Genomic DNA, 19,504 nt, shown 5'->3' on the forward strand with positions numbered 1-19,504 from the left:
CACCGACTCCCAGCTGCTACCTGAGGAGTGAAGAGTTCGAATCACATGTCTAGCACCCCAGCTTTTAAAGCTACCACCTGAGGGATGGGCCCCCAAATCATCTAGTTGTGAAAGTCAGTGAGGCTTACATTCACAAGTCTAACAGTATTATAGCAAACAAAGCAGGTTTTAAATGGTGCAGGAGCACTCCCCATGGCTATACACCCAGGCTCAGCCCAGAGGGAGTAGGCAAAACACTGTCTCCCAGTTTCTGCCTGGAAGGGGTCTGACTGCATAACTTCCCAGCTACTGCCTGAGGGTCCAGCTTCTAAGCAGCTTTCATCTAGATGCTGACTACAGTCCTCCCAGGATCCTGAAAGAGCTGGTAGGAACTTTGCCCTACCCGCTCACTCCAACAATGAGACCAAGTTGCCAGCTTCCCCCTGGAAGGAGCTTGTTATCATATGTAGCACTCCAACTGTTATGGCTACTGCCCAAGGAACTGGCTCCTATATCCCCTAGCTCTGGGGGCTGATGAGGCTTGGTGTTCAATCCCCAGGACCACACAAAACAAAGTTGTTGTTCTGTTTGGGCACACAGACTCTCTCAATGACTGTTCCCTTCGGCTGAGCACAGAGTGACTGAGCCAAAACTCCAGCTCGTGGTTTTTCCCTGATAGGGGCTAGACTGCCTATCTAACATTCTGACTTTCTCAGCTGCTGCCAGAAAGTTGGGCTTCCAATTAGCCAGTATTGGGAAGCTGAAGGGGCAGGCAATTAGCAATCCTCATAAAGACTGGACAGGTATATGGACATTTTCCATTCTTTGGGACACTGATGGGTCTTGGCACATCCCCAACTACTGGAAGCCATTAATAATAAAGACAGTGGATTAGACAATCAAAGGTTTGAGAGGCAACCAGGAGCTTGGGCTTGGCCGATTAAACAGGTTCATCTCCTACATGCCATCAGTCTTTCAAGACTGGGAGAGGTGACTGTTTTATCTAATGCACAGAAACCAACACATGGAATCAAGGAAAATGAAGAAATGGGAGAATATGTTCTAATGAAATAGCAAGATAAATCTCCAGCAACCAATCTTAGTGAATCAGAAATAAGTGATTTGCCCACTGAGAAGTTCAAAATAATGGTCACAAAGTTCACTGAGGTCAGGAGATCAATCAGAAATAAAGTAAGAATTTCAATAAAGTAATAGAAAATATTTTAAAAGTATCAAACAGAAATCATAGAGCTAAAGAATGCAAGATCTGAATTGAAAATTTCAATAGAAGGATTCAACAGCAGACTAGGTCATGTGGAAGGAAAGGTCAGTGAACTTCAAGACAGGGCAGTAGAACTCATCTAATCAGAGGAGTAAGAAGAAAAAAATTCAAGAGTGAAGATAGCTTAAGTGACTAATGGGGCATCATTAGATGGACCAATATACACATTATAGAGGGCTAAGAAGGAGAAGAGAGAGAGAAAAGAAGGCAGAAAACATATTCAAGAAACAATGGCTGAAAACTTCCCTAACGTGGCTTCCAGATCTAGGAAGCCCAAAATGTACCAAAAAAGAGGAATCAAAAGAGACCCATATCTAGACAATTAAATTGTCAAAAGTTAAAGAGTAGATCTTAAAGCAGCAAGAGAAAAGCAACTTGTTACATACAAGGGGACCCCTATAAGCCTATCAGCAGATTTTTCAGCAGAAACTTTGCAGGTCAGAAGGGAATGGGATGGATATAGTCAAAGGGCTGAAAGGAAAAAAAAAACTGCCAACCAAGAATGTTCTACTCAGCAAAGTCGTCCATCAGAACTGAAGGAGAGATTTGCAGTAGCAAATCAGGCTAGCATGCACTGAAACGGTAAGGCCCTAAGAAGAAAATGCAGGGTAACATATATCCTGGCAAACTTGGTAAAAACTGGAATGACTCTTGGATTTTTTTCTTGGGTCAATGGCTAGATGGTAATTCCATTAATTTAGAGAATAAGAGAAGAGGAATGGGTTTAGGAAGAAAAAATTATTTCAGGTTCGGACATACTATCTTTGAGGTCTCTACGGAATATTAGGTGGTTATGGATTTCAATCTCAAGGAAGAGATCTGAAACAAGAGATTTAGGTTTAGAAGTTATCAGCATACTGGAAATGTTGAAATCATGTGGACAAATGAAATCATTGGGGGTGATTGTGCAGAGTGAGAACGGTGGGCCAAGGAGGGAACTCTAGAGATCATCAACATGGCAAGCTTGTCTGGAGGAAGAGCTATCTATGACAGAAAAGGAGAGTGAATGGACAGTGGTGCATGGAGAACAAGGATAATGAAGAGTCAGACACCAAGAGGCCAGAGAATTTCAATAAGAAAGAAGTCAGCAGTTTTAACTATAACCAAGCATAAGAGAGAGGTTTAATTATGTACATCTAATTGGCAGTCATTTGGTCTTCAGTGATTCTAGTGAGAACAGTTTGCAGTAGAATGGTAGATGAACAATAACAGTGGGTTTAGGAGCCTCCTTCTGTTCTGTGAGTGAGATGGAGATTAGAAGAAAGCTAGAGGAGGATTTAATTTCAAGCCAGGGTTTATGGCACACTCATAGAACAAAGGGGGAAGGAATCAGTTAAGAGTAACAAACTGAAAGTGATGGGAAGAGAAGGTCTATATAGTGGGGTAAAGTACCAGAAGAGGCAGTACTAAATGGTTTAGGTAAAGAGAGTGCTTAATCAGTAATAAGGATACCTCATTCTAGAAGACTGAAAGAAAGAGGATAAGGATGAGTATGGGTGAATTTAAGTTAGTAGAAGGGGGCAAGTGGAAAAATACAGAAGAATATATCTTACAGCCTTAGTGCTTGTGTTGATTCAGGAGACCAGATGCTCTGCTGAGACTGCATGGGGTCTAGAGGAGAATGATTAAGGTTTGGAAAAGTTGTTGTGGAAATGGGAGAAGGAACTGTCTGAGTTCAGATAACAGAATTGTTGAGACCCCACTGGTTTTGCTGATTGAGGATTTGTAGCAGTGTGAGTACTGGTTCTTCCCAGTAGTGCTCAGCCACCTGAATGTAGAAACAGAAAAGATTGTAGAATTGATCTCTGTTTGAGGTTTGTAGGGCAGGTGAGGTCCAAAAGACAGGGGTATAAGAATGCTTAGTTTGAGGGGCTTCCCTGGTGGCGCAGTGGTTGAGAGTCCGCCTGCCGATGCAGGGGACACGGGTTTGTGCCCCGGTCCGGGAAGATCCCACATGCCGCAGAGCGGCTGGGTCCGTGAGCCATGGCCACTGAGCCTGCACATCCGGAGCCTCAACGGGAGAGGCCGCAACAGTGAGAGGCCCGCTTATCGCAAAAAAAAAAAAAAAAAAAAAAAGCTTAGTTTTCCTTGAACTCATGCTGCATGTGCAATATGAACTAGAGTTTGGAGCGCTCTGCATATTGTAATCAATCCAGAACCCAGGCTGATGGAGGATCCGTATCATCATCTTCATAATCTCCACTGTCACTATAGCAGGAGGAAAGGATTTTGGCAAGCCCTGTACTGCTTATGAAAGCTTCTATCCATAAGTGACCCACATTAAAGCCGTTCACATTTTATTGAACAAGTCAAATCACCTGGTCACTCCTAACTTCAAAGTGGGCAGGAAACGATGCTACCTTACACTCAAAAGGAGAGACAGGATGTTTACGTACAGTTCTAATGACTGCTTTTACTCCGGCTTCTATGGTTACGTACTTTACCATTCATATTGTCTTACTGTCTTTCGGCCTCCTCCAGTCCTAGCCTGCTTTACCTACTACGTGTCTACATATTTCAAGTTTGGTTCTTAGCCACTTAGTCTTCAGCTGTTTCCTTGGGTATCTTTTCTCTCTTATCTTTTCTTCAGGTGATTTCCAGACTCAAGATCCACATCTTGACATCACTACTTTCTCTAGTCCCATTCTGTTGAATGTATCCCAGATGTTTCTACTGCATCTGTTGCTTGCACCTCAATTGGCCAGTGTTCAGTACAGTAGTCACAAATTAATGTCCACTTGTATTTCTCTATTTATGTTATTTTTTTTTCTCTGGTAGATTCTGTCTCAGCCTCAAAAGGCTGTCTTGATCCTCTCTTTCCCTTGAGATCAAGTGTCTGTTTTTTACTTTATTATTCATGGATGTACACATAGTAGGTGTTCACAAAAAACACTGGCTTGTGATTCTAATATTTTTTTCTTCCTCTTTTTCTTTACGCTTCAAAGAATAAAACTAGAACCACTTTCTGATGAAACATCTTTCCTCCTGTACATTTATTTTCACTAAGGCCAGAGTGAAATATGTATTTTATTATTATTATTATTTTTAGTTTAAGTAACTTTTATTGATGTAAAATAGATACAAAGAAGTTCATAAATTACAACTGTAGACGTGTATTCCTATCGTCCAGGTCAAAAAATAGAGCACTGTCATTCCGCAGAAGCTATGCCATGCCCTTGCCCACATGTTGCAGTGTCCTACCCCCAAGGATAAGCTCTAGGTAGCACCATAGATTTTTTTTGCCTGCTTCTGAAATTTATATACATGGGATCATATAATATGCACACTTTTGTCTTTGAATTCTGTTGCTCAATGTTTTGTAAGACTCATCCGTGTAGCTGTATATATTACTGCTCTATATTTTAGCATATAAATATATCATGTTATATTTGTTCTACTGCAGACATACATTTAGGTTGTTTCCACTTATGAATTATTATGAATAGAGTTACTATGAACTTTCTTGTACGTGTATTTTGTTATATATATGTATGCATTCCCACTGGAAAATGAGTAGCATTTCTGAGTCAGAGGGTATATATATATGTTGAAATTTACTGCCGGTTTTTCAAAGAGATTATACTGTTATCCACTCCCATCAACATGTATAATAAGATCAACTGCTCCATGTCCTTGTCAACATTTGAAGTATCTGTCTTTTATTTTAGACACTTTGGTGGATGTTTTATGGTCACCTTGTGACCATTTTAATTCCTCTGATAACTAGAGAATTTGAGCACTTTTTCGTGGGTTATCAATAGTTGGATATTCTCTTTTTAAAGTGTAAAAATTACGTGCCCATCTTTCTATTGAGTTATCTGCCATTTTTTACTAGTTTGTAGGAATAATATCATGTCTGGGTATGAATTTTTTGCCAAATATATTTTCCATCATAATCAAAAATCTGTTCCAGATGGAGTGTAGATCTAAGTGAGAATGGCAAAACAATAGAATATCTTTAAGGCAAAGAATCCTTAAGTAGGATTCAAAAGGTGTTAATCATAAGAAAGAAATGTGAATAATTGAACTATATTAGAATAGAGGGCTTTGATTCAATAATCTACATTTATTTTCATCTAGGAGATTTGACCCGAGTGTTCCTCTTCCTAAGATACTTCAGTTGTCTGCTTATATCCATAGAGAGAAGCCTCACTGTATCCAGAAAAAAAAAAAAAAATCAATAATATATCTTTTATTTTGTTTTTAGTTTTATTTAGGTTCATGCTTAGAAAGGTTCCAATCTTTTTTTTTTTTACATCTTTATTGGAGTATAATTGCTTTACAGTGGTGTGTTAGCTTCTGCTTTATAACAAAGTGAATCAGTTATACATATACATATGTTCCCGTATCTCTTCCCTCTTGCGTCTCCCTCCCTCCCACCCTCCCTATCCCACCCCTCCAGGTGGTCACAAAGGACCGAGGTGATCTCCCTGTGCTATGCGGCTGCTTCCCACTAGCTATCTATTTTATGTTTGGTAGTGTATATATGTCCATGCCTCTCTCTTGCTTTGTCACAGCTTACCCTTCCCCCTCCCCATATCCTCAAGTCCATTCTCTAGTAGGTCTGTGTCTTTATTCCTGTCTTACCCCAGGTTCTTCATGACATTTTTTTTCTTAAATTCCATATATATGTGTTAGCATACGGTATTTGTCTTCCTCTTTCTGACTTACTTCACTCTGTATGACAGACTCTAGGTCTATCCACCTCATTACAAATAGCTCAATTTCGTTTCTTTTTATGGCTGAGTAATATTCCATTGTATATATGTGCCACATCTTCTTTATCCATTCATCCGATGATGGACACTTAGGTTGTTTCCATCTCCGGGCTGTTGTAAATAGAGCTGAAATGAACATTTTGGTACATGACTCTTTTTGAATTATGGTTTTCTCAGGGTATATGCCCACTAGTGGGATTACACTCTTGCACTGCTGGTGGGAATGTGAATTGGTACAGCCACTATGGAGACCAGTATGGAGCTTCCTTAAAAAACTACAAATAGAAAGATTCCAATCTTAAGAAAAGTAGTTGATGAGGTAAAAAAAAAATTAACATACAGAGCATTACTAACTTATAACTAAACCATAATCACAATGAAGTATGAAAATGATAATTTTGGAATGATTTCTTTTTCCCATGTGTATTTTTGTTTAAATATGGTTTCAATATTGGAGTTATAGAGACTCTGGAAGACAGGAATATGTTAGGTCTGCAGTAGGCTGTTCTTGGGCATGGTTTGGTTCATAGACCAGTGGCCACTTTTTTTTTTTTTTTTTTTTAGCATGTACATTGGTAGAAAGAACTAAAACCCCCGTTCTTCTAAATTTCCTAAATGGGACTCCATTTGATAATTTGGAAGGGAGAAAGCTTAAGCGCTGACATGAGGCTTAGGGTCAGTTTAAGCTATCCAGGTAGTGGACTTCTAGAATGTAATTAAAAAGCCTTTGAAGTTGGACTCAAGAGAATGTGATCGAAGTCTTCACTATATCACTTAACTATTAGGTGACTTTAGACTGAGCTCATCACTTTTTTTTGTCTCGGCTACTGTTTCTTTTGAGATTACTGTACTCAGAGTCAATCTCTGAAATTTAGGGATAGTGACTTTTTTAACTCAACAATAAAGAGACAGAGTAAAAAAGTGATATTTGAGTAGCTTTTTCTGTCAGCTTTAAGAGTTCTGAGAGCACCTAAAAAAAAAATGGGAGAGCAGGACCTGACTGTAATTCCTGTTCAGACTATTCTTGATGGTTGTGTGTTCAGGAGAGGTATTCTGTCTTCAGAGGCTGAGGCAGAGGCTAGCTGGAGGAGCCCTAGCCTGATGTAGGGGACAGCTCTGTCTAAACCAGCATCCTCAATTCATGGCTAGTCTAGCCGGAAGAAGGAGTTAAAGATAAAGCGTGCCTTACAGACAGAATTAAAAATGGGAAAGGTATTTTGTTTTGTTGAAAGAGAGAACATTACCAAAAAAAAAAAAAAAAAAAAACCATGAAATGCAGGAAAACTTTTACAAAGAACTGAGAAAGAAGAATTACAAATCTTCAACGATTTTCACCTAGAAAGAATGAAAAATATTATCTATATAGGTGAACTAAAAGGAAGGGAAAAACAGAAGAATTGCAAATATGTGAGCATGAGGAAATGGCAAAGAAAAGAAAATAGCCCAAATAAAATAATAAGGGGGATAGTAAAACATAAGGGGGATAGTGATGGAACTGTGAATTAGAGACAGAACTTAAAGTAAGGTGGGATGGAGAAAATGGGAACGGAGAAATGAGACTGGATTTATGAGTCACTCACTACGAACAGAGCAAGTTCCTATCTTTAGGTGAGTAATGATGGGTAACTAGTGGGGAGCTGGCATTGCTTATATGTTAATTCTCCTTCAAACTGTCAGGAGGAGCTCTTCTGGTTGTTGGGATCTTTTCAAAAGCCCCAAGGCCACTGTAGGAAGGAAAAGGAGAAGGAGGCTTTATACAGTAGGAATGAGGATTCCGGTGGAGAACAGCTTGGGGGAGGGGTGCTGTAAATAGAGTCTCATTAGCACAGTCAAGCTTGTGCCTGATTAATTATGGAGCACTTGATAAATAACGCCCTGAAGTGATGGAAATCAGGAGAAAAGGTACAGATAATTGAATGGAATTGAAGAACTGGCAGTATCGAGAGCATCATTAACATAGTTTTGCTGCTGTTGTTCTTGGCGTCTGCCCTTGTCACTATTGACTCTGGGCCTCAGCAGCTGCACATTTTGGTGGAAAAGAGGAAGCAGAGCTAGGGAAGGATGATGGCAAGTAGAAACTGTTGTCTCTTATAGAAGCCCAGGGGTCCAGTGGGGTTTGCAACCAGTCTTGTCATGTGGAGCAGGAGGTGCCTTTATCTCTGTGCATTATGCAGAATTAACTTTTCCCTCATTTCCTGTGGAAGTCAGCCTTGGGTGTGTGACAGTGGTTCTCAGCATGGGTTGTTTGGGAGTGTTTTTTAGAAAGCTAACGCACATCACACATCTCCTCTGAAGATATCTCTGTTGGTGGTCATTTGGCTTCTACCCTGAATCAGACAACTCAAGTTTCTGTTTTAGACAATGTAATAAAACATCCACACACAAGGTCTGAATGAATATCTCTTGCTTGGCACTGTGCACATGCCTCTGAAACTGGGAATTTTTTTAGTTGTTAAACTTTGCTCTTCTCCCTATGCATATCTGAACTTATTAGGAATCTGTGGGTTTTTTTGTTTTTGTTTTTGTTTTTTTTTTGCGATACGCGGGCCTCTCACTGTTGTGGCCTCTCCCGTTGCAGAGCACAGGCTCCGGACGCGCAGGCTCAGCGGCCATGGCTCACGGGCCCAGCCGCTCTGCGGCATGTGGGATCTTCCCGGACCGGGGCACGAACCCGTGTCCCCTGCATCGGCAGGCAGACTCTCAACCACTGTGCCACCAGGGAAGCCCATCTCTGTGGTTTTTTTATGAATATACTGGCAATAAAACTGAGAGAAGATCTGCACTACAGGCACTTTCAGATTAGTCTGGGGCAAATTTGATGAAACAAATTGAGAAGCAGTAGTAATTTCTCATCTCTCCCTGGAAGAGGAAAGTGGGTCTTCGACCAGGGACCATGTTGCATTTGTGCATGGAGATTGAGCTGCCTTCTGAGACCTGGAGTATGTTCCAGGTCACCAGGATATTGCTTGACACGCCCAGTTCTGCCTGTGGTCTGCAGCAGGGTGGTGTGGAGGTGGGAGCCAGATAGAAAATGCTAGGGTCTTAGGAGTAGCAGCTGCCTTTGCTGGCTTTTTAGTGCAGATAATAAAATAGCTTGGAGAGTGTCACATGAGATAGAACTGTTCTATAGAAAATACTGCCACTTGGGATACTGCCAAGCTTTATCTATCCCAAGTGTTTTTCTCCTCAGTTAAATTTTTTCTCTCTTCTCTTTTTTATTTTTGTTAAGGAAATAGAGGAACCAGTCCAGAAATAATAAAAATTGACCTGAATGCTCATTAGAACCCATGCTTACTCAGTCTCTCTTAAGATTTATTTTATTTACATGGAAACCACAATAAAACCTTCCTTCTACAATAGCCGCAGGACATGAATAAACTTAGGGGCTGGACTCTGGAGAGCATTCCTGGGCAAATGGATAGAGAGAGGAACATGAGTAGCCATTAGGAGCCGTGTTTCTCTGTAGTTTTGAGGTCTTTTCTTTAAAAATCTTCATGCTACATCTGCTTTGCTTCAGCTCAAGAATTTTTGTTTGTATGTGTTTTCCCATCTTAGTAGAACGTCTATTCAAAGGTTACTTTTTAAAAGGCACTTTCATATTTCCCTTGGTGTTAGAAAGTGCTGTTTCATGAAGAAGTTTTCCCAGATGTATCACGCATTTCTTCCTTAATATAATTAGACCAGCCAGAGGCTCTAGAATGGTTTGTGTATTAAAACTAGCTAGTCAGCTCATGTCAAACATCTACTAGGAACAGGGCAACATGTCTATCCCAAGATCTAATGTGATTAGATCTTGACAAAGATGAGTGTGTAAAATTTCACAAGTATCCAATAACCTAGAAGACTGTAGACTAGCCATCTAATTAATCTGGGGCGTCCAGGCAGAAGTCTTGTGATTCATTCTAAATTCTTTAGCTAATAAGGCAACTTCCCTGTTTTGTTTTTTATCTGGATCTGAAATTCAGGCTTAGACAGCAGGAATAACTACTCCCCTTTTTATTGGGAGTTGTTCTTGTTTTGGTTTTTGTTGTTTCTGTTCTTGTTCTTCTATTTTATTCAGTTCTGGCATTTCATGGTTTATCAGCAGGCACAGCTCAACAGGAGGCTATGAAAAGAAACTTCTAGGTTAGTCAGATTCTTTCTTTGTTGAGCATTGTGCTTGCTCTACTGATTTGTTCTAGGGTCCCCATGGAAATTCCTAGGGCAATGCAAACTCAGCTCACGACCACTTTGAACCACTGGGGGAAAAATACATGAAAAATGTACCTCAAGACCCAAGCAAAAGACGTTATTTTTTCATAGATTCACTTTTCAGAAATTAGAAATGACACCGAAATTAGTAAATTGGAATTGCAATAGATGACATGCTGAAGGGATGAGATTGAGGAGAAAAATTTCTTATTTTTTTCCTAGATTTTGTTAGGAATTTTGATGAAAAACACCATTACAATCTGGACAATGGCTTTTTGAAAGTATGTGTATTTTTCTCTTAGCGATCTTTTTCTTTGTTGAAATTCTTACATATTAAAGAAGTGTTCTTTCAGGAAAACAGCTATCCACCAGTGATTTGTCTGATCATTATTATTAGTGTTAAACCTACATCTCAGCACGCTCCTCTTACAGCCTGATCTCAACTCGTAGATTGACTTGCTTTCTTATAACTTGATGTGGGGAAGACCACAATGAGACACTGTTATAATTGAAATGTAACAGATACTGAAGGGAGTCAAATGATTTCTTCTTATTTTCCACTTATTGCCCATCACAGTATCATTTCATTTATAAACAATATCCTCTTTTGTACATTAGCTCAAGTTGTGGTTACTTGTACATTTTTGAACTTCTCTTTGACTTTAACAAACTCATTCAGTACAATGTCCTTTTAAATTCTTGTGTTTAATTCTCTCCTATTCCAGGGAAGAAAGCAGTTCAGTAGTGTAGTAGATTTAATGAGCGTACTTTGTCATTTATGAATGTAAATGAAATTGTTGCTAGAATTGACATCTCTGAGCCACAACTCATGGCTATATTTTATTAAAGTAAACATTCAGAAGAGAAGAGGAACAATCAGACGTTCAGATATTTTGTCAACATGCTGTGAAGTGTCCAGATGTTTTAGAAACATCTGGTGTTTGACAGTTGTGTTTATTCCCACGGCTGTTTTGTGTTGCATAGGCACAGAGATGTCCCCTTAATTTGAAGACCCTAATAATCTCTTAGAGCAATGCATTTCATAACACTTACCAGAACCCATGTTTTATATCACAGCCCACTATATTTGTGCATATTCACACTTACATCCACACCCCTCCATAAATGTTTAATTGAAACAACCACTTCACAGAGTAACACATAGCCTTACTACATGTGATGGATTTTTCTATTCCATTCCATTATTTTGAAAAATAAGTAGCTCTGCATTCCATTGCTTATGGAATTAAAGGGTTGTAATTCTCATTTCAAAAACTTCTATTAGAGTGTCCTTTCAAACTGGGGTGTGCCCCTTGAAGGATAGTGTGGACATAACATAATGGTATGTAACCTTGCAATAACATTCAGAAAACTAGTGCAGTTCAAGCTTTACTCTTCACGAGTACACTCTATGTGTTCATAGTGGACTTCTTGAGTAAGGTAAGTATCTTTTAACCCCTACAGGGGTCCCACCAAGGAAAGAAAGGAAGATGGGAATTAGGAGACAGGGTTTCCCATGTTTGATTGCTTTTCAACAATTTTAATTGCCAGCCTTAGTGAAGATTCCCTAGAGAAAAAACTAGCTGTCAGTAGCAGCAGGCAACATGCCAGTTCACTCAGGAGCTGTCAGCTCCATGTAGCTAACATTTCCAGGTGCCATCCTTTATTTAATTAAGGTAGAGGAGCCTCAGTGTACCATATTTGGCTCTGCAGGTGGGGGATGACTTGCCGCCCCATTGTCAGAAGGCTCTTGGACCTTGCCTGTTATAACCACTTAACACCTACAAATCGCCTGCTTGCATTAAGCACATCACCTGATCCATGTCTTGGTGGCCTAAAGGTAAAAATGTCACCGAACGTCTTGTTTACCTGGTAGCCTCCTGTCTAAAGTATTCAGGCTTTTCATTCAGCTCTTGACCATTCCTCTGACCACATTACTTTTCTAGACCTAAAGCCAATCTCTCCATGGTCCTCATTATCTCCACAGATTCAGGAACACTGAAGTCTTTCAACAAGGTTACTCTTATTCATCCCAGGGAAATGAAAATCTCTCCTACCTTTAATGGTATCTATGGGAAAAGAATAAACCTCAGGCTTTCATAATGTACACTGCTTTTTTTTTCTGGAAAATATTATTTACAGTGATCTTAAGTCATTTCTGCTTAAATTTGGACATATTTTTATCATGTTCTCTCTTTATGATAGTGGAAAACAACTGCTCATCACTACTCTTGTAAAAACAAAAACAATTTAAAACTCCACATATTTATATATTTAATTGGAAGATGAATAATCCCAATCTCAAGTTTTTCCTAAAATATTTTCAATAAATATTATCCTCATGTCTCTGTCTTCCTAAATTATTTTCATGTTTTTGCCTTTATCCTTTATTGTGGAGGACAAATCTGGCCAGTATGCTAGTCTGGCTATGGCATGACTATGAGTGTCAGGTTTCTTAAACTTTAACCTACAGATCATGTATCCCAGCTTTTTCTGTATCAGTGATTTATATTGAGTAGATGTCAGGTATATATTTCTTTAATGGATACATTTAACGGCATTGCTATTTGGCTAATAAATTTTGACTTCTGAATTTGCACTTTTTGTGTTCCCATTATTTCTTTAGTTTATTTTCCATTATAAACAGTATTACTCATTTTTATTCCTAGAACTTGCTATTCATGCTTGGCTACTTCTCCAATTTCTCAAGGTAACTTTGAATTCTAGTCTATTTTTTATAGACTGCTAAGGTTTATGTAACCTAAAGAATTAATAATAAACTTTCTAATCCCTTTATCCAGGGAACCAGTGAAATTGTCTTGTTTCCAGGACTGACTCATCTTGAACACTAATTATTAAGTGTATCCAAGACAAAATTATCAAATGATGAATCCTTGATTTATTCCTCCAGTCAGCTGGGTCTGTATAATACAGGAAACTAGTGGTTCTGTGATACTGGTGTTTTTCAGAGTATGGACTTCTCATGGTAGCTGTACATCTACCAGAATTCATTGAAATATGTTAGGAATTACAAAAAAAGTAGGGCCATATGGAAAATGCATAGACTGCCAGTTTGTTTTCAGATGGTCTACTGTACTCAAAATTGAATTTAAGTTGTTTCTTGTTCCTTTTATAGAGTATCACATTTGGTCAGATTTAGCTCATTTAAATGTTATTGTGAAATGATCTAACACACTCCAGGTACTAACTGTACCTACTAACAGAATGCTTGGATAGAAATGTTGGTTGGGAGGAATACTTGATTGTATTCCATGATTTTGTTGGAGTCCAGGTGATAGAGACATCTGGTGATGAAGACAGGGAAGAAAATATTCTCCAGGTTTGAGAATGTTATTTTAGACTTTCATGCTTTCAAGATGAAAAGTACAAGATACGAATGAAAAGATGAGTAGGAAATCAAATACAGTGTTCAGCTGGAGAGGACTAATAGAGATCATTAATGGTGCCTGGACTGGGGTGAACAATGGAGAGAGACGTATTGGGAGAAAACAGTGCTTTTTGAGTGTGAAATATTGGAGGAATAGTGAACTCGGTAATGACACCGTGTACATAATTTCCACTTGTATGATGGAGAATTGCATTAATTACACGTCAACCATTTCTCCACGTTTCTCAAGAATATTTTGGCTGTTATAGTTTTTTTTTTTTTTTTTTGCGGTACGCGGACCTCTCACTGTTGTGGCCTCTCCCGTTGCAGAGCACAGGCTCCGGACGCGCAGGCACAGCGGCCATGGCTCACGGGCCCAGCCGCTCCGCGTCACGTGGAACTCCCGGACCGGGGCACGAACCCGTGTCCCCTGCATCGGCAGGCAGACTCTCAACCACTGCGCCACTAGGGAAGCCCTGTTATAGTTTTATTGATATGTATTATGTTTCAATGTACATCCTGCACATAGGTAATTTTTTTTTCCTTCTCTAAGAGTGATTCATTTTCAAATATGTTATTAGCAGGAATGCACAGATTCACTGACAAGAGAGAAATAATGTAGGGATTCATCTAAGTGGAAACAAATGTAGCCATATTTAGAGTTTTGTTCATCCTGTTAATCCAATTCATTCTAAAACTCACTAGATATCTGTTGACTTCATACTCTGTATAGCTGGGAATGGAGAGGAATAAAAAAAATAATGTAAAATACAGAGCCTTCTTTCCAGAAGTTCATAGATTATATAAGAATACGAGTCATATTCATATGAAACAGTGCATCATGATAAGAGGTGGTATGTACTTAAGGCCAAAATTAGCATTAAAGAGAGCCATATGGACTCTTGTGGGCTGGAAGGGATTAGATAATAAAGAAGTCCTCAGAATTACCCACCTCAAACTGTCAGCTTACTCTAAACCAGATTTTGGGACAGTTCTCTTTCCAGGGAGGAGAAATTTATGAAACTTCAGTTCATTCATCTAGATGGCTCAGAATCACATCGGAATGGCTGCTGGTCCAGCTTTATCCTGTGCCCCAGTTCTAGGGCTTGGGCCCCTGTGTTGTACGTGGGACAAAGCCACGGCCATATACCGTGCTGCCAATTATCTAATCCTGTACTCCTATGCTTTTGTGCCTTTAATATTCAAACAAGGGATGTATAACAGAATTGCCAAGCCAAGAAATGAATTGTAGTATATATTAAGTCAGCATGTTTTTGCAGACTTTGCCAACAATACTTGGGATATTACAGTTCTTTGAGAACAACTCAGGGTGGTGTATTTGAAGATGAGTATGTTGGAAGGCCCAGGGCCTTTGTTTGTGGGTATTGTTTATTTCTGAAATGTTTGATCATACGTAGAATTCAGTCAACTAAGGCAGAATAATGCCAATGGACTGGTAGAATAATGAGGTTTAATAGACTGGAGGATAAGATGAGGATGAAATTTGCATTCTATGGGAGGCGGAGAGAAGGTTAGAAGGAAGGATGGAACTGGAGCCCTGTAAGGCAGAGAGCATACTATATTTTTCATTGTGTCCTCAGTGCTTAACACAGTATCTGGAACATAGTAGATACAAAACAAAATCTGCTGGGTGACTGATGGAGAGAGAATACCAGATTTGAGATTCTGATTTTAAATGATGATAAAAGATAAGGGATGGTGCCACTAGTGTAGGCCAAGGTTGAAGATATACGACGCCATAGCATCTCTTGGACATCAAGGAACAGTGAGTCAGAGTATTGCCTGGAGGCAAGTGATTTTATTACAAACAAGAGGAGAAAGGAAACCTCAGAGATAGTGAAAGTAGAAAGTGGGTTTGAAGCTCATTGGGAAGTGCAGAATAAGCAGATCTTTCATCCCAGCCCCTTAAGGTGGTAGAGGTGGTGGGGCCCAGGGAAAGGACAGGTGACAATCTTAGAAGAGATTGTCACATGGTAAGTTTGGTTAAGCCATACTTATCAAGAGGAAGAAATGGTCTTAATCAAAAATGTAAAGGAATTTGTTCAAAACAGAAGAGAGATTCTAAATCTCTGCCACACATGAGCAGTTTTGGAAGAAGAGGACCTAAGAAGACTGAGCTGATATGAATAGGGTTGAGAATACAGGGATAAAAAATGAAAACAATCATAGGAATTAAGGTAAATGGTGTAAGAGGGATTAGAAACATGAATTTTAAAATCTTAAACATATTTATTTTGCTGCAGTTACTGGGTCTCCAAGTGGAAGTACCCAGTGAGCAGATGAAATGTTTGAATGCAGTTATTTATGTCTTTTGCTTTGATTACTTTCAATATTTAATATTTTATAAAGGAAATAGGCACTATTACAAAGCATGGATAATCAGTGCTGGAGAACAGTTTAAGATTGTTTAAGGTCATGAAGTTAGCATGTAGTGAGCCCTTAACTATGTGTCAGGCCGTTTGGAGAGCTTTAAAGACATAAATTCATGTAATCTCCAAAAAGGCCCTGTAGAGTAAGTACCATTATTATCCCAAAGCCATGGAGTAGGAAAAAAGGTAAATGAATTATAAACAAAAAACAGAAAATTATAATCAGAAAAACGTAAATAAATAAACAGAAATTTACTGATGGAGCTAGGATGGGACTCTAACCACATTTTTCAAACAGAACCTTCTTTTATTTCCCAGTATTAACATGGTTTTTAACATTAAATCTCTCTGGCAACCATCAAACTTTCTCCATTATTGTGGTACCTTCCTCTTGGCAGAGACCATTCATTTTTCTGCATCTAGCAGAAACAGGTAGAGTGGGTTAAACAATTGAGGGAGTAAACACTGACAATAACGTGAGCCAACGTACAAGCATTGCAAAGAGATGAAGGATGACATAATTCAATGGGACGATAAAATGTGATGGGTTTCCTAACCACTCAGTCTTTCATTGGCAGGCTTGTCCTGTTCTTTCTGATGCAGCTTGATTGTTCTGGCTTGCAAGATACTGAATGACCCTAGTGTTAGAAGCTACTGTAGTACACTGTTGATCACTCACTCACAGGTGAGATGAGTTAGTTTACAGATAATCCCTAAACTTTTCCTAAAATTATCTGAGTTTATTTTCTATGCTATCCAAAATTCACTGAATATCTACAAAGTCTCCTTGATTAGAAGGCCAGGAAATGAGAGGTATATCCTATGAGGATGGGAGATGTGAACTCCATAAATTGTAAGTGACGTGAGAGCTGCTGGGAACAGTGATTAAATCATTTCTTCTAGTGCCATGCCTAATAGACTCTCCATAAGTGTTTATTGAATTGAATTAAATTTAATTAACATAGAGCCAATAAAATATTTTATATGATGTGTATAAAATTACAGACTATTTCTAGCATAAATTTAAAATGTTGATTTAGATCTCTATTTATTGACCTGGAGTGATGTTCACAATGTACTGTTGGGTAAAAGAAGGAAGGTTCCAAAATACAATGTATGCTAAGTTATGTTATCTAAGTAGAATATTACATATGGATAGCTCTTTTTTTTTTTTTTTTTTTGCGGTACGCGGGCCTCTCACTGTTGTGGCCTCTCCCCTTGCAGAGCACAGGCTCCGGACACGCAGGCTCAGCGGCCATGGCTCACGGGCCCAGCCGCTCTGCGGCATGTGGGATCTTCCCAGACCGGGGCACGAACCCGTGTCTCCTGTATCAGCAGGTGGACTCTCAACCACTGTGCCACCAGGGAAGTCCCTGGATAGCTCTTTTTAGTTGATAAATCTGAGGCCATATACCCTAATTGTTGAGTATGTATGTGGTCTTTTTAAAAAAATTTATTTATTTATTTAAAAAAAATTTTTTTGACTGTGCCACATAACATTTGGGATCTTAACTCCCTGACCAGGGATCAAACCCACCCACACCCCCTGCATTGGAAGGTGAAGTCTTTTTTTTAAATTAATTAATTTTTTATACAGCAGGTTCTTATTACTTATCTGTTTTATACATATTAGTGTATGTGTGTCAATCAGAGGCAAAGTATTAACCACTGGACCACCAGGGAAGTCCCTGTGGTCTTTTATTTTTTTTAATTTTTATTGAAGTATAGACGATTTACAATGTTGTATTAGTTTTAGGTGTACAGCAAACTGACTCAGTTATACATATATATATATATATATATATATATATATATATATCCACTCTTTTTTAGATTCTTTTCCCATACCGGTCATTACAGGGTATTGAGTAGAGTTCCCTGTGCTATACAGTAGATCCTTATTAGTAGAAAACAAACTTATGGTTACCACGAAGGAAAAGGGGAGGGGATAAATTAGGAGATTGGGATTCAGCCTGTGGTCTTTGGAGTCAGACGGCCAAAATTTTAACTCTGGATACCCCTCTTACCAGTCGTGTAACTGTGAGTAAACAGTTTTTCCAGGCTTCAATTTTCTGATTTATAACATGGGGAAATCATGAACATTAAAAGAGAGATCATAGGTATAAAAATTTTTTAATATAATGCCTGGTTTATAGTAAGCATGCAGATAATGTAACTGTTACCCTTCTTATGAGAGAAATATGGAATAAGGTTTACCAAAATGTTAACAAGTTTTTTGTCCATTTTTAATATTACTACTTTAAGCAGGAATAATTTTAAAATTATTTTACTATTTTTTTTTAATTTTAAGGAATAAAATAACATAGAATCTTTGTGTTAGAAGAGAATTTAGATGGTATTTGTCCCAATTTCCCAATAAGTGTCTTAGTACCTAACTAAATTATACCATCTCTGAGCACAGACTCTATATCTTCTCGTCTTTTTGAGACTACTTTAATGTGGTATGCTTAGAGAAATCAACAGTCTTTGTCATTTCTCTCCCAAGGTATAGCCACCCCATCATGGGATGTATGTACTTAGATTCTTAATACACTTCTCATTCTCCCTTTGCATCTGAGAGGGCTTCAGTAACATGGCCTCCTGGGGACCAAAGGAAAAGCATCATTCTTTATCACTCTTCTGGATCTTTTTCATAAGAAGAGCTTATACACAGAAGAGTTTAACTTTCCCTGGCATCATTAACCTTAACAGCTGTCTCCCAAACAGCATCCCGAGTCTTTACAAAGCAGATTAGGAAGATTGCAGCACAAGTAGTACAACACTAAGGGTATCCATGAGGGAATATCTACTGGAGTCCCTACTCTCAGACCTCTCACAGGTGGCCCCTACACACATATTTCATGCAGTAGTTCCGAGAATCATCCAGGGATCTGGGGGGAAAATGAAAAGAAAACAAATCTGTGCTTGAGAATGCGTATTCGAGGTTACTTTTTGGACCTGGAGTTTTAACCTGGGATTGATAGTCTGTTGAACTGCAACTCCCCAGTTTTGTCTGGACTCCAATTACCTGTTGCGCTGGCCATGCCCAAGGCTCTTCTAGGGGTGAGCCTTTAGCCAAGAAGGTACTCTAATCCTTGGGTAGAACTGTCTGGTGGGAGCGTTGAGAAAAGGAGAGCTAAAATATATGTGGAAAGAATAGAATTAAATTAGAGGCTACATAACATACAACTGTCAAAGGAGCTACGTACAGGACTTAAAATACAGATGCGGTATAAAAGATTAGATGCACACCACTTCCGCCCTGACAGGCATTAAAGAGATTGCACTTGCTTTTTGCTCCCTCATAGGTTTTATCCCCTTTGCCCTTGTGAAATAAGCCCTGATTTTAATCAACACACATTTATACAAAGCTGCCCACATAGAGGAAGAGATTAAGAGCAAACCATCTTGCCTCAGGAAGCTACTCAGTTCACTAAGAACATACTCGTTACCTTTCCCTGATCCTTCCTTCCTTTTGGTGACCTCCAGAATTCTTGGCTCTGATGGTACTTAAGGCAAACCTAAGCCCCTTCCTTAAGTTGACCTCTCTCAGCTT

Source organism: Grampus griseus (assembly GCF_964374135.1).
Source record: "Grampus griseus genome assembly, chromosome: 5".
In the NCBI taxonomy this organism is placed as follows: Eukaryota; Metazoa; Chordata; class Mammalia; order Artiodactyla; family Delphinidae; genus Grampus; species Grampus griseus.